The sequence below is a fragment of the Canis aureus genome, chromosome 26 (assembly GCF_053574225.1).
Source record: "Canis aureus isolate CA01 chromosome 26, VMU_Caureus_v.1.0, whole genome shotgun sequence".
In the NCBI taxonomy this organism is placed as follows: Eukaryota; Metazoa; Chordata; class Mammalia; order Carnivora; family Canidae; genus Canis; species Canis aureus.
In genome coordinates, this window is record NC_135636.1 from 6,462,369 (window position 1) to 6,478,842 (window position 16,474).

General features: G+C 42.8%; 1 long non-coding RNA gene across 2 annotated transcripts in view; it reads left to right on the forward strand.

Moving 5' to 3' along the window:
* The window catches only part of LOC144297831 (uncharacterized), a 33,580-nt gene extending 20,782 nt beyond the window's left edge, over positions 1–12,798 (forward strand). The window contains exons 2-4 of one of the 2 annotated variants that reach the window (XR_013364686.1): positions 7,951–8,125; positions 10,635–10,712; positions 10,834–12,798. This is a non-coding gene — a long non-coding RNA (uncharacterized LOC144297831). The remainder of the gene's footprint in view (positions 1–7,950; positions 8,126–10,634; positions 10,713–10,833) is intronic. The other variant, XR_013364684.1, reaches the window with a different exon arrangement.
* Positions 12,799–16,474: the final 3,676 nt, after the last annotated feature.

Consider the following 16,474-nt stretch of genomic DNA (forward strand, 5'->3'; position numbering starts at 1 on the left):
TCAGAATAAAAATGATCCTGTAACAAGGAAATGGAGACTCCAAACTGATTCAGAATCCCCAGAAGTATTTATTTTATTTATTAGAAGAAGAAATACCCCCTGCCACCCCACAACTGATTTATTTGAACTGAAATTTTCCATATTGACTGGGGTTGGTGAGGACGGAGATAGCCTGCTAAGGAAGCTGGCCTGCCTACCCAGGTGAGTACCTTTTCCAGAAAGAACCCACACACTCATACATGGCTTTTCTCCAGTTTGCTATTTATTTCCCCTTACTAAAAATCATTAGGGGAGGAAGGTGGTCAGTCCAGGCATTAACATTAATTAAAATGCTAGCCACCCATGTTCTAGGGCCTGGGATGTCTTGTGTATCAGAAACAAAACAAAACAAAACAAAACAAAACAAAATAGCAGCTTACTCTGCTACAGTTCCTGGAAAGAAAAATCGGTGAAGGCTAGAAACCACATATCCTAGGGTCTCAGGACTTTACTGTTGGCAGTGGAGTAGGAAGGCTGGGGCACCCTAAATTCTCTGAACTGTGACCCAACAGTTCCAGATCACATTAATGATGTATCTTCTGAGGAAGACTTTGTACAGGGGTAGGGTTTTAAATACTTATTCCAGAGAAAAGGCCCAAAATGATGTAGGAAAAAGATGTGTTAAATGTAAAGCCTTCTGAAATGTTCCTAGCAGTAATTCTCAAGGTCACCCACCTTATGGAAGTTGGTCAAGGGCAGAGACTCAAATTTTGAAGAGGACGGCATTTACCTTGATCTTGGCACCATCTATATGGCAACTGGTCTTGTGTTTGGCAAATAAATCATGCTCCTAAGATCCCTCGGGCAGAAGGGGAGGACCAGCCTGCACTGATCCTGGAGCCCATGTGCCCTGCTGTGGGCCTTGGCCCCACGAGGGATGTGTCCTCCTGGGAAGGAGCCACTGCCCATTTCTCTGCTTCCCCCTCCTCCGTGGTGGACTGTCAGCGCTGCTCTGTGAAGACACTCCTTTAGGGTGTGACCTGCGGAAAACCCATGGCTCAGACTCCGTTCCTCTAAACATGTTTAGGAGGGGAAGGGACCTCTGGAGTTACAGAGAAGGAACTGAGAATGCATCTGTGTGAATTACAGCTGCAAAGATGGGGATTCTGAGAGTAAAGAGGTCTGCCTCCTTCTGTGTCCAAGACAGATAGGTGCTTTGGCATCCTGAGGTCGGGAGCCCAGATGCAGAGGTGAGAGGGGACAGGCTGGGAGGTGGCTCAGAAACCACCTGGCTGAGGCTCACACGGGGATGCAGCCTGTAGGTGCTTCCTCTCTCCTGCTGGAGGACAAGCCACAGAGATCTTAGAGGGATGGTGACGGGGGAGGAGAGAAGTGTGCAGGGCCAATGTGGCTGTTAGAGCGCCTTCCAGAATGACATGAGGAAAACGATTCGTGGGTGATGACTCTGGGGGCCCCTCTGGTTTGGGGACATATGGGCTCCTTTTGGATCCTGATTCATAGACTCATCACCTCTGTAGAGAGCAGTCCCTATGGGCTTGCGGGCATGACCCTTCCCAGCCTGCTCCTGGTAGTTGCAAGCTTCAGGGGACAGGGTAGGTGCTACTCCTCTGGGGGCAGGTCTGATGAGCATTCCACTCAGCTCTTGGGGGGATGACAGTGAGCAGCCCCATGGTGCTCCTCTTCCTCTCTGCCTCCTCTTCCTCTCTCCCTCACCCCTACTTCCTGCAGTCCCCTTCCCAGGAGGCCCACTCGTGACCTCCCACTTTCAGCTGAAAGAGTTGTCCTCCACTTATCTCCCTGTGCTTGCTGGGGCTGGCCTGTCGGTGTGCGCTGGAGGTGCCACCGGGAGAACCATTGCACTCTCACCTTCACTTCATCCTTCTAACCACAAATCCGGAGCCTCATGCCTCTGAGCTCACTTGCCACACACTCTCAGAAGCATCTTTTTCTTTTTTACACTGATGCACTGATGCTGAAGGGACTGGGGTGGTTGCATGTCACCCTTGGCTCCTGGGAAGTAACATGGGTGAAGGCTTGGAAATGCCAATGCATCTGTTGTCCTCAGCCTCTCTCTCTCTCTCTCTCTCTCTAAAATAAAATAATTTCCCAGACCATTGTAAAAAAAAATGTTGGCTTTGCAAAGTTCCCTGGACATAAATGATGCTGGTGATGCATTTGGGACTCATTTCTGGTTATGGAAACAAGGGGCGCGATTTGGTGTGAGCCGTCAGCTCCCGATCCTTGCTGAGAAGGACTCGCATTCTTTTGCCTGCTCTGTGAAAGAAATCCAAACCTGTTTCTCCTGCCCTACCTCTCGATTTGGAATCCCAGTGCAAATCCCAACATCAACAAGGTTGCTATGTTTTTTTTCTGTTTTTTTTTTTTTTATGATTATCTTAAGAATTTGTCTCAAGTGAGGCTCGAGTACTGCCAAGGAAAGGTGCCGAGATCACACTCTGCTCAGCACACATTCCTCACTTTCTTCCTTCCTGTCTACCGTGCTGCAAACACCACCTCCGGCCACACAAAGCTTGCTTTCTTACAAGAACCATCATCTGCCATGAACCTCTGGCCTCAGAGCCCTCCACTGATTTCCACTTAAACAGAGATGACATGACAAAGTTCTTCACAACACCTTTAAAGCAGTCTCTGTTCCCAAGAATCCCTGACTCCCTCTGTGGCCCACCATAGGGATACCCCCCACTGATGGAGCCCAAGGCCCTTCCATGGCAGGAGGCCCCTCAGAGGCCCTGATTGTCTGTGGAAGGCTCTTTCCAGATACCAGCAAGCCTGCACAGCCATCCCGATAGACATCGGATTCCCATGTGGACTGTTCCTTGTCAAATGCCAGTGTCGGTGTTGGGTCTCTTCTTTGTGAGGTAGCTGGAGGGATGAGATCCTTAACTGCACTGAAGGTAATTTTGCACCAACGTGGGTAAAAATGGGTTGGCAGACAGGCTTTTTTTGGTCTGGGAATACCCACTGACAAATAGGTTCTGTGGTGGGGGACTTTTCCATTGAAAGTCTAAACCAGGGGCACCTGGGTGGCTTGGATGGTTAGACATCTGCCTTTGGCTCGGGTCATGATCCCAGAGTCCTGGGATGGAACCCGACATCGGGCTTTCCTCTCGGCAGGAGTCTGCTTCTCCCTCTCCTTCTGTGTTCTCCCTTGCTCTCTCTCAAATAAAGAAATAATTTTTTTTTAAAAAAAGATAGTCTAAACTAAACTCCTGAGATTTACTATAATATACTGCTTCTAATAAGCATTTTGGGGGCCAGTTCCAGGATCGAGTTGTTTCTCTCGGATCTTTTTTCTAGGTTTCACTGTCTGTTCTCTTCTTTCCTTCTTCCTTTCCTCCAGGACCCTGGGGTAGGCCCCTGGTGTGTCTCCTGACCCTTGCCAGTGCTCAAGCTTCTGGCCCCCCCAGCTCTGCGGATCATTAATGATATTGACTACATGGCAGAAGGAATAATTCTGACTTATTCTACAGAATTTTTCATATGTGCAAGGGTGTTGCAGCTTCCCCTGTGTATTTACTTAACCAATTCATTACATAGGGACTGAAGCATCTGAATATTTCCAGATGAATGAGTCAATATTTTATTTCCTTAAAATGCACATGACTCAGCATTTTAGGATATCTCTGAGCAATGGGTCTATTTGTTGTTTATTAGCACTTTTCTAAGAAATATCTAGAGATGAAAGGGTGGATTCTGATGGTTTAGGGAAATTTCTGAGGTTATCTGAGCACACCAGTTATCTGTGAAGTTGGAGCAATACCAGTTGGGATGTCCATTGGCCTAAACCAGCAGGACAGTTTTCATGCTCTTGTGAAATTTCCAAATCGCATTCCTTTGTTACTTGAGAGTCAGTTGGTCAAGGTATTGGCAATGTTTCAACTCTCCCTTTCTTTAATTATTTACCAAATCCTGTTAATTCTTCTTTCGTAATGCACATTTATCACTGCTTTTCCATTCTCCCTGCCAGCACCTTCATATAGGCCCCTATGACAAGGAAAACCTGCTTTCTGTAGCACCTGTGTTGTTACCAATAGTGGGTTTCCAGAAGTTTGTGCCCAGGCCCACAGAGAGGGACAGTTTGAACAAGCTGCTTACATCCAATTATCATTATACATTTTTTAAAGATTTTATTTATTTGAAAGAGAGAATGAGAGCAAGAGAGAGCACATGCAGAAGAGAGAGGGAGAAGCAGGCTCCCTGCCAAGGAGGGAGCCCAATTTGGGGCTCGATCCCAGGACCCTGAGATCATGACCTGAGCCAAAGGCAGATGCTTAACCAACTGAGCCACTGAGGCACCGCTCTCACTGTGCTTTTTATGAGGGATTCTATACCTATCATTTCAATGTCAGCGACAGATCACATTCTGAACCTTGCTTTTATCTTAAAGAAATCAACTATAGTTTATCATGGATATGAATATACATTTTTTATTAAAGGAATATCGATTTTTATATGTATTGACCTACTATGTGTAGAGTCTTTGAATTTTTTGCTGATCGAAATAGATCAGATTTTCTATAAGAAAGTAAGAACTTGTATCTCCCTGTCAATGTGAAAAGTATTGGAGATTCATCCTAGATGGGTGGGGTAGATGGCTATGGACCTACACATCAATCTGAACATCACAAAAAGAGATGTCACAAGACATTTGTACCTACCAATGTGATACAATAGAAAACACACAAAATTTTTTGACAAAAATCAAACATGAACCACATCAAACTGCTGGATCTAACTGAAATAGAGAGAACCGAAGAAACTGAATGGTATTGTTTGAGTGTTGTCAGTAAAATCCAGATGGTGAGAAACAGGATATATTAGACATAATACCTTGTTTCTTCAACAAATAATCATTAAGAAAAAGATACAGGGAGATCTTACAGACTCAAACATAGAAAACATATATTAGCCAATTGCCACCTGTAGATTTTTAGATCTTATTTCAAAAAACAACTTCTTCCTTCACCTCCCTCAGCCCTGTAATAGTATGAGATAATTAGAGAAATCTAAACATGTATGGCCTATTCAGGAATTGTTGACAACTTTTTATATGTAGCAATGGCATGTGACTATACTTTTTAAAGTTTGTACCTTTTAGAGTAACATTCAAAAAATTATCTAAGGAAGGCATGATTTAATATGGGTTAATTCTAATTAACCTTCCAATGAAGCAGCTGGGGTATATAGTGGGTGGAGTAAACGTAAATTAAGACTGACTATGGGTTGGTAATTCTGGGAGTGGAGTGATGTGATATATCATTGTCTCTAATGTATTTGAAAATTTCCTAAATAACAAGTGAAAAAATTGGGGTTCACACTACTTAAGCTGTTTGCCCCCCAAATCTCTCAGCAGTTTCATGTTAGATATAGACTGGAGTCTGGGCGACCATCTTCCTGTCTACTGAAGCCACATGGGCTTCTCCTAGACTCTTGTCAAGGCCTTTCCTAGTGCTGACTGCTGACGTAGTCAAAGAAGTCGTCTGTAGGTGATGCTGTGACTAGCTTACTCCTTTTGTTCTTTTTAACTCCCCACTGTTTAGTCTGTTACCAGAATACACACCGCATTTCAACCCTGGAATCACAGACCCAACAGCCATCTCTCTGTGAGCATGGCAGTGGAAGACACCATTCATTAGCATTTCCTTCTTGAAACTCTTTTCCTTGCTTTCCATGATGATGCAGCTATGGATTTTCTTCTGATGTTGTAATAATCATTTCCTTAACCAACTGCTCATCATTCTCCTATTCATCCGTGGAAGCCCCTCTGAGGCTCCAGGGTTCAGCTCTCTGCTTTTTTCTCTTTTGACTCTTCCATCTAAGAGCTACACCTACTCCCCATCACCTTTGTGTAGAGGACCTCCACCCAGCCTCTAGCCTCATCTCCCTCCTGAGTTCTTTAGTCTAACCTCTTTAGATGCTTGTCAGACATTTCTTCTGGTGGCCCTAGATATCACTCCCTCCTACCCAGCGTTTTGACAAAATGAGTTCCTTCTCTCATCCTCCCCTTCCATGTTTTTGAGGCACCATATTTACTGTTGGCTCTTCTTTGTAATGTCTAACTTCCCATGTTCATCTCCTTTTCCAACCTCACCTCCAACATCCATGTCCAGGCCCCTCTGTTTAACCTCCTTTCTGGGTTTCCTGGCATCTTTCACTCTATGGCCTGGCATCTGGAAAGTATCCCCAAGCCTCTCTGTTCCTATGCTCACCAAGGCCATCAGAGAATTCCTGTTTCTTACAAGATGAAATTCTCTCTCTCTCTTTTTAAAAGATTTTATTTATTTATTCATGAGAGACACACAGAGAGAGGCAGAGACAGAGGCAGAGGGAGAAGCAGGTTCCATGCAGGGAGCCCGATGTGGGACTTGATCCCTGGACTCTGGGGTCACACCCTGCTGAAGGCAGATGCTCAACTGCTGAGCCACTCAGGTGCCCCAAGATGAAATTCTCAATTTATTTCTTCAATATCCTCTAATGATTTCAATTGCTAGTTCAATGACCAGACTCAACACTAGCCTCCTCAAAGACAACATCTCCCTCCAATTCTGAACCTTCTCATTTCCCTCCTCCTTGGGGTGAAGCAAGGCAAAGGTGAGTCCCACCTTTGTTTCAAGACTGAGTTTACTGGAAATCATAGATGGGGTCTCCATAGTCTGAAATTGTTAGCTTGGCATGTAATGGAAAGACTACTCTAAGCTGGCTGGTCCCCTAATGCTTGTGGCCTTAAACCATTGTTCAACCTCTCTTGTCCACTTAAAAATGAAGATAAACCCAACTTGGTTACCTAACTTCCTGAATAAAGTTGGGCGCTGTGCTGGGCCCTTGGAACTTATAAAAACTGACTGGTTAATTTCATCTATAGCTATTTTCCCCTTTCTTGGAAGAGAATACAAATATTTTAGGGTTGAGGCTGTCTCATTCATCTCATAGCTCATGAGAGAGAATTCAAGAATTCTCAAGAATTCAAGAATTCAAGAATTCTCAAGAATTCAAGCTCATTCAAGAGAATACAAATATTTTAGGGTTGAGGCTGTCTCATTCATCTCAACACAGTGTGGAGAACAGAAAGTGTTCAATAAAGATGATTGAGTAAATGAATCATTCATGACCTTCTTCCCCTCACCCAATCCTAAACCCAACCCCCTCTTCACAGGCACAGGTATAAAGATGCCTGCATACCTGCGAGTGTCAGCAGATTTTCTGGGAGATGCCCGTTTTTAAACAGTCTGTGCCTGTCACCCAGTCACCCCCACCCCCCGCCTACCTCCCTTTCCACCACCCCTGTTCATTTCCCAGAGTTAGGAGTCTCTCATGTTCTGTCTCCCTCTGTGATATTTCCCACTCATTTTTTCTCCTTTCCCCTTTATTCCCTTTCACTATTGTTTATATTCCCCAAATGAATGAGACCATATAATATTTGTCCTTCTCTGATTGACTTATTCCACTCAGCATAATACCCTCCAGTTCCATCCATATCAAAGCAAATGGTTGGTATTTGTCGTTTCTAATGGCTGAGGAATATTCCATTCAACAACACTTGTTATCTTTGTCTTTTCGATAATAGCCTATGTGACAGATGTGAGGTGATGTCTCATTATGGTTTTGATTTGCATTTCCCTGGTAAAGAGTGATATTGAGTATATTTTTGTGTTATGTATTTGTATTTCTTGATTTAAAAAATATCACTAAGTGGTATATACTTTTGGTTTGCATGTTACTGGAACTCTCAGTGGCCTAGGTGACTTGTGGTGAGTGTGGAAGACAATAGGGAGAACTGAATAGGTGGGTGGCAGGAGAATGTGTGGATCTTTGCATATAAATACCCAAATCTAAGCCATCTACCTGTTACTTCTCCAACACATCTCACTGAAGCTTCCTTTCCCCTTCCCATATCTGCTCTGAAAGGTAATTTCTTTTCTTTTTTTAAAGATTTTATTTATTTATTTATTCATAAGAGACACAGAGAGAGACGCAGAGACACAGGCAGAGGGAGATGCAGGCTCCATGTAAGGAGCCTGATGTGGGACTCGATCCCAGGACTCCAGGATCCCACTCTGGGCCGAAGGCAAGATGCTCAACCACTGAGCCAACCAGGGATTCCCAGGTAATTTCTTTTCTTTAAGATTTATTTATTTATTTTGTGAGAGAGAAAGAGTGAGTAGGGAGAGGGGCAGACAGAGAGAGTAGTCTCCACGGTCAGTCAGAGCCAGACTCAAGGCTCACTCTCATGACCCCAAGACCAAGGCCTGAGTGGAAACCAAGAGTTGGCCTCTCAACCATCTGAGCTACCCAGGTGCCCCTGAAAGATAATTTTGAAACCTTTTTTATGTATATGTTAAACATTGAAATTGAAAGAAATCTTTCAGTACTCCAAAGTTTTTTTTATAAAACTTTACGTGTTTTTATAAAATGTATCTGGATACTCACCCTGGTTGTGTCGGTGGTACTACTCTCTGTTCTTGAATCCAGGTAGACAGTGAGATTGGTTTATCCATCTTGCTTCCTGCTGTGTTCATAAAATCCAGAGCAGTGCTTGGCATGAAGGAGTCACTCAGTAAATACTTGTGAATGTTGAACAAAGGCATCTCTATGCCCGGTGGGGACTGGCTGTAGGAAGAGTCATTGTCTACTCTTGGTTTTCACATTGTCAACCTGATGCCACATTCTCTTCTTCTGCTTCTGCTTGCCATCCCCCCAGGCAAGATTCTCATTACTGAAACAGGACAGTAGCCCCATAAGTATCTCTCCGTGTCATATGTGTGCTCACTTGATTTGTCCCAGCCACTGCTGTAAACTTGATATTCCTGAAGAACAGTTAGAACACATTCTTTCGCTCCTTAAAAGCCATCAGTGACTCCCCTGTACCTGATGTGCTGGTATGTACCAATGCATCTTGGTTTTTTTTGGACTTACCGCTATATAACCACTCAACATTTTTAACTTCATAACTTACATCTTAATCTCTATATATCTATGCTCTAGCAAAATGGAAATATTTCTTGTCCTCAGAGCATATGTTCTACTTTGCCACCTTCAACTTTTTCTTTGTATGGTTCCCAGGATGTGAAAACTCTCCTTCCAAGCACAACTGTTGAGATCTGCCTATCTCTGAAGGTCAATCTTGAGCACTACCACATCCCTGAGTCTTTTCAGATCAAGCCTTCTCAACACTTTGTGTAATTCTTATATTTAACATATTTATCTTGAAATCTTAATCTCTGTATCCATGTTTCCAGCCTGGGGCCTTGAACAGAGTAAGCATTCTAGATATGTATGGCATTGAACTCAACACCAGTTATGTTTCAAGCCCTCTGTTAGATTCAGAGGATACTGGAAGGGTGACCTTCTGAGGATGATACAAGAGAAAGTATGAGGAGTTATTCTGTAAACCTAGAAGCAGTACACACATCTGAATAGTACAAAGATGATGCTGAAGATGCTGTTGATGATGGTGAGCATGCAGGCAGGATATTTGCATTCCCTCTCTGGGTCTGCTTTCTACCTTTGTCATCCCACTCTGCCCCCTGGGAGACGCATATGGACTGCATCAGCCAGGCTCCCTTGCCTTTTCCTTTCCTGTTGGGTTCAGCCAATAGAAAATAAGAATGGAAAATCAGAGTGAGAGGGGAGTTTGGGAATTTATTCCACCAGCTGGGTTTGCTGAGCTTCAGTCTGACAGTGGTTGCCTTCTAGAGGTCATGACCTCTTTCAGCGAATCCCCTACCCTGTAGTTAGAGCTCTTGCCAGACTCTAGTCACCATTCCCCACCATGCCTCTTGAGGCCTAGGATGGTAGTGTCCCTCCATTGTTGTCAGTCCCAGGTATGTCACTAATAAGTTTGCTTAACCCTACCCTAATGGCCTTTAAAAACTCTCCATAGTTTCCTCTTTTCAGTATGACATCTGTGTTTCTTGCCAAGATCCTGACTCATACAATAACTGATGAGGATGGCAGTGCTAAGAATGGCTGTGGTAACTTTTTTTCTCCCAGCTGGTGCTCTGAGAATCCTGACAAACAGCCTGATGTTCACTGTATTGCTGCACAGGTTTCTGCCAAACCTAGTGGCTTAAGGCAATAACGATGATTTATTATTTCTTATCATTTTTGTGGGTCAGGAATTTACCCAGTTATAGCAGGATGGCTCATTTCTACTGTATCATGTCTAAGACCTGCCCTAGAAGGTTGGCTGAAGGCTCACTCACTTACAGGTCTGGCAGTTGCTCCTGGCTGTTGGCTTCAGAACTAGGTGGGGCTGTTAGCTGGAGCATCCACATGTGTCTTCTCCATGTGGCTTGGGCTTCCTTACAACATGGCATCTGGAGCCCAAGCATTAACATTCAAAGACAGAGAGTGAGCCAAGCCACAGCTATATTACCCTTTACAACCCTGCTTTGGAAGTCCTGCAGTGTCACTTCCACCATGTACCACTGGTAGAGGTAGTTAATAAAGGTCCAGCCAGTTTCAAGGGAAGGAAATATAGCCCATCTCTTGATGGAGGAGTGTCAACGTCTGCGATTGATTGTGGATTGTATGATGTGGACTGAAGTGATGTAAGCCACTTCTGGACCTATGCATAAATATCCACATACCACCCACTCCTTCTTCCCATGCAGTGACATCTGTGCAGGATGCATGTTGAAGATGATGATGAGCTAAAGTCAAGGAGCACCACCCAACCCATATCAACCATTGTAAGTGTGATAATTACACTTTTAGTGTGTTAATTCTCTGAGATCTGGCAATTGCTCAAGAATTTTACCCATATCCCTGAACTTCATCTGAGCCGCTATATTCCTCTTCCTGTCTTATCAGCACATCTATCAGGACCACACATCTATGTTGAAGGCAAGGAACTGGGAATAGTTTCTTCTTCTTTCCTGTTATGTGTGCACCTCCCTTCATTCCAAGTTGTAGTATGCAGTAAAATGACCAGAAAGGAGAAAAAGGAGGTTATGGGACTGCTTAAATCATTGAACAACAGGATCACTGACTGTGTCCAAAAAGGTCTCAGCCACGCCAAGCAGTGGAAAAGGTGAAATGTTAACATGAATGCAGTAAATATTCAGTCCCTATTTGGAGGATCTTGGGGAAAAAGGAGAGTGTTGTGTTGGGAATGACTGGCAGGTAAATGTCTTCAGGGGCCTACCACATCACAGAAGACTATGTCTGGAGGAGAAGGTATGCCTGACATCCTTTCCAATAAAAACCCTGGGAAAAACATCCGTCAAGTGATATTTAGAACTGACATTTTCATAAGGATCCAGTCTATAGAGGGTTTTTGCAGGGCTTGGAAAACCACGTTTTTCATTCTTTCTTCTCCTCATCTTCTGTAATTAAACAGAGTTTACAGTGTTAAATGTATATTTAAAAATGACATGCTTTAAGGACTACATTTTAGAAAGCTTTTTATTTGGGAATAATTTTGACAATAATAATGATCATTTCAAAAAGTAATATTTATTTCCTGAACCTTTTGAGAGTAAGTTAGGTGCACATCTCATGGCTCTTTATTCCTAAATGTTTCCTATTTCTTCCTAAAGGTACCACAAGCTGGGGTCTTAGACACAGAGGGAGGCTCAATATCTGGCACTGAGTTTTGGGAAATGGAAGCCCAGATTCTCCATTTATTCTCCAGCAATTAGGATATTCCTGAAGAGGCATGTTGGCTGAAAGATGCTCACATAGAATGACATAGAGAGATGTCACCTTCATTGCCAGAGGCACTGCTCTGTCTAATGTTTTCACATTCTGCTTGGATGAAGAAATAGAAGGGACATTTGCCCTAGTGTTCAGGGATCCTTATTGGGCAGAGGTGGCTAACACAGTCTCCAGGTCAGAAAAGATCTTGATAACCTGGACCTTTACTGGATTGAATATAGCATGTACATTATAGGGGTGCCTGGATGGCTCAGTCAGTTAAGCATCTGCCTTTGCCTCAGATCACAATCTCGGGGTCTTGGGATCGAGCCTCGTGTTGGGCTTTCTACTCAGCAGGGAGTCTGCTTCTCCCTCTCACTCTGTGCTCTCTCCTCCCTATTTTGAGTAAATAAATAAAATCTGTAAAAAAAAATAAAGTGTACATTATAGAAGCACAAAATTACTACTGTATTATTTCCTTGGTTCTAAGAGACTTTTCACTACCTTTTCTTGTTTCTGAACTTTAGATGCCCCTAAAATCTATGTCAAAGGCAACTAACAGTGTAATAGTTAAGGGAGTTGTAAATAGAAAGCCTACCTGCACGGAAGTGCAGGTCCAATTGATTTTGCCACCTAGATTTTCTCCACCATTGGTTGCAACATACAGGAATATGTTTCTTTCGAGGTATACGTACACTAAGGTGTATCCTTCTTATTGTGCCGTTCTAGGAGTTTCAACAAATACAATCATGTGACTGATACCAAAATCAACACACAGAACAGCTACATCCCTAAAAGTTTCTCTTGTAGCAAACCTTTATAGCCAAATCTCTCCCATGCACTTTGTTTTGTATCCAGTTAGTTTGGTCTTTTCCAGAATGCCATAGAAATGCAAAATATAAATATTTAATTATATTGTATATAGACTTCCTGAGTCTGGATTCTTTTACTTAGGGAATGCATGTGAAATTAACCCATACTGTTGTATGTATTAATAGTCTGCTCCTTTTTATTGCTGAGTTGTATTCCGTTGCACAGACATCTTGTACAATGTTCACCTGTTCAACATTTAGTGGACATGTATCCTAATTTCAGGTTTTGGTTATTATGAATAAAACCATTATCAACATTCACGTCCAAGTTTTTGTGTGAACACATGTTTTCATTTCTCCTGGGTAAATTGTTAGCCATATAATAGTATGTTTAGGGCAGCCCAGGTGGCTCAGCGGTTTAGCGCTGCCTTCAGCCCAGGTTCTGATCCTGGAGACCCGGGATCGAGTCCCACGTCGGGCTCCCTGCATGGAGCCTGCTTCTCCCTCTGCCTGTGTCTCTGCCTCTCTCTCTCTCTCTGTGTCTCTCATGAATAAATAAATGAAATCTTAAAAAAAAAAAAGAGAATGTTTAATGTTTTAGGAAACTGCTCAATTGTTTTCTAAAGTTGCTGTGCTGGTTTGCACTCAGGCAGCAATGCATGAGAGTTCTGCATTTTGATATTGCCAGGATATTTTACACATTCGAATATGGGCATATGGTGGTTTGAATTTGTATTTCTTTATTGATAAATGATGCTGGGCATCTTATCATATGCTGATTTGTCCATAAATCATCTTCTTTGGTGAAATATGGGCTCAATTTTTTTATTGGATTGTTTTCTTTTTATTACATTTTAAAGTTTTTAAAACATATTCTGAATAAGTTCTTTATGTGTTCTGCAAATATTTTCCCCAAATTTGTTGCTTCCCTTCATTTTCTTAACAGTACATTTTAAGAACAGTCTTTCATTCTGATGAAGCCCACTTTATCAGTTTTTTCTTCCATGTGGTATAGTTTTGTTGTAAGAAATACGTGTCTAACTCAAGATGACAGTAATTGCGATGTTTTCTTCTAGAGGTGTTATAATTTTATATTTAGGTCTATGATCCATTTTGAGTTTTTTTAAAGATTTTGTTTATTTATTCATGAGATACACACAGAGAGAGAGAGGCAGAGACACAGGCAGAGGAAGAAGCAGGCTCCATGCTGGGAGCCCCACATGGGACTTGATACCGGGTCTCTAGGATCATGCCCCGGGCTGAAGGTGGTGCTAAAACGCTGAGCCATCCGGGCTGCCCCCCTACCTTTTTTTTTTTTAATATTTTATTTATTTATGACAGATACAGAGAGAGAGAGAGGCAGAGACACAGGCAGAGGGAGAAGCAGGCTCCATGCACCGGGAGCCCGATGTGGGATTCGATCCCGGGTCTCCAGGATCACGCCCTGGGGCAAAGGCAGGCGCCAAACCGCTGCGCCACCCAGGGATCCCCCCACCTACCTTTTTATAAAAAAAGATTTTCATTTTTAATTTATTTTTATATATGGCACGAGGTATGGATTGAAGTTGTCTACATTTGCCGTGGTGACCTTTCTGTTTGTTTTTAACAAAGATAATATTGAACCAAAAATGTATGTTATCAGTAACAGAGTGTTCAACTGAAATAAATGCAAGACTGATGCATTTATTTCATGCAGCCTGGCTTAGTTTTTATAAGACCTAAGTGGACAGTGTAACAGTGTATCTCAGCTGTTAAAATAAGTCAAAATTATGCCATCCAGGTCAAAGGAGGCACTAGTCCTATTGTTTTCCATACTGCTCAGCTATGTTTGCATTGCTCTTGTTTTTTTTTTTTTTTGCTCAAGTTTTAGTGTAGTTTTTTTTTTTTTAAGATTTATTTATTTATTTATTTATTCATGAGAGACACACACAGAGAGAGAGAGGCAGAGACACAGGCAGAGGGAGAAGGTGGGACTCGATCCCGGGTCTCCAGGATCAGACCCTGGGCTGAAAGCAGCGCTAAACCGCTGAGCCACCCGGGCTGCCCCTATGTAGTTTTTAAGAGAGAGGTACTGATATAGGAATGAAGGATGCGCATGATCTTGGTGTGTTTGGCCTCGGGTGAGAGGGACAGGAAGGTGAGGGAAACAAGAAACTGAATAAACATAATTTCTGAGAAGCAATGAAAATCTTTACTCCTTAGAACGGCAGAGTCAGGTTCAGAACTCAAACTCTGATGCCAGCCAAACTGGTTTAAAATCTCTATCCTTTATCATTCTAGCTATGGGCTTGAAGTGACTTGCTTAACTTCTCTGATTTTTGTTTCCACATACATAAAATGTGGATAAGAAAACTCCCTACTTCATTGTTTTTTTAATTTTTTAATTTTTAAGAGCAAATAAAGTGAGAAAATCCATGCCAAATACCTAGCTCAATGCCTGGTGTTGTATGTGCTCAGAAAATGCTAGCTATTTTTATTGCCACTTATTATTTACTCAAAGAGCTCATTCATTGGGCTCTTACTGTGTATCAATCATCAGGGTATCAAAATAAGATAATAGGCTCTCAAGAGGCTTAGCCTAGTAGATTTGGAAATTGGACCAAGGTAGCCTGGCTAGAGAGATGAACTTAGTTAGTTGTTTGTATGGGAGTTATCTTGTCTGTGCACATATGGTATACAGTGTGTAAGATATGATTGAAGATGTGTACATTTGGCATGGTGGGATTTTTGACTTACTGAAAAGATAATGTTAAGTTGAGGATGGATTCTATAAAAATGATGGAATCTTTAACTGAAAGGAGTATGATATGCAAAGGCATAATGAGTCAGCATGGAGATCAGAGGCCAACCATGGATTTCCAGAAGGGTGAGCCTTAAACTGTGGAAGGAGCCTCGGTGTCCATCGAAAGATGAATGGATAAAGAAGATGTGGTCTATGTATACAATGGAATATGACTCAGCCATTAGAAACGACAAATACCCACCATTTGCTTCAACGTGGATGGAACTGGAGGGTATTATGCTGAGTGAAATAAGTCAATCAGAGAAGGACAAACATTATATGTTCTCATTCATTTGGGGAATATAAAAAATAGTGGAAGGGAATAAAGGGGAAAGGAGAAAAAATGAGTGGGAAATATCAGAAAGGGAGACAGAACATGAGAGACTCCTAACTCGGGGAAACGAACAAGGGGTGGTGGAAAGGGAGGTGGGCAGGGGGTGGGGGTGCCTGGGTGACAGGCACTGAGGGGGGCACTTGATGGGATGAGCACTGGGTGTTATGCTATATGTTGGCAAATTGAACTCCAATTAAAAATATATATGTAAAATAAAATAAAACCTAAAGGAATCAGCCAACCTAGAGTTGGGTGGGGTGGACATAGAAGATGGCCCACACTGAGTGGTCAGTCAAGTTCACTAGAATATGGTGGTGAAGAGCATAGACAGACCTAATTTTGAAAACTCTGGGCAAGTGACAGCCTTCTTGAACTCCAGTTGCCTCACTTGTGAAGCATCCATAATTTCTTCATCCCAAGTAATTGTAAGGCTTATAAGAAACATTTGTGTATCCCCTGGTGAGCACTGCTGCTCAGCACTGTTTTCATAGTTATCCTCATCCTCAAGCCAGCCAGTTAGTCCACAACAGAAGGTAAAGCAGGGGATGGTGGAGGATGAAACTGGGGAGGCAGCAGAACAGAAGAAGTTGGCTGGGGTTTCATGCTGAAGAATGCAGGTGCTATCACTAAGGTAATAATTAGCCAGGGAAAGGTCATAAGCCTGGAGTATGGGATTTTAGAAGACTAGACAGGACGACAAATTGCAGGAGGTCCAACTGGAGACAAGGAGAGGAGTTAGGAGATTCGTAGGAATCCAGGGGAGGAATGAAGGCGGCAGGAAGTGCGGCAATGGCAGAAGGGATGGAGTAGAGGGCAGAGGTGAGGAACATTCAAGAGACAGTGCCAGCACCTGTTTGATTGTAAGAAGCAGGGGACTTCCCAGCATCT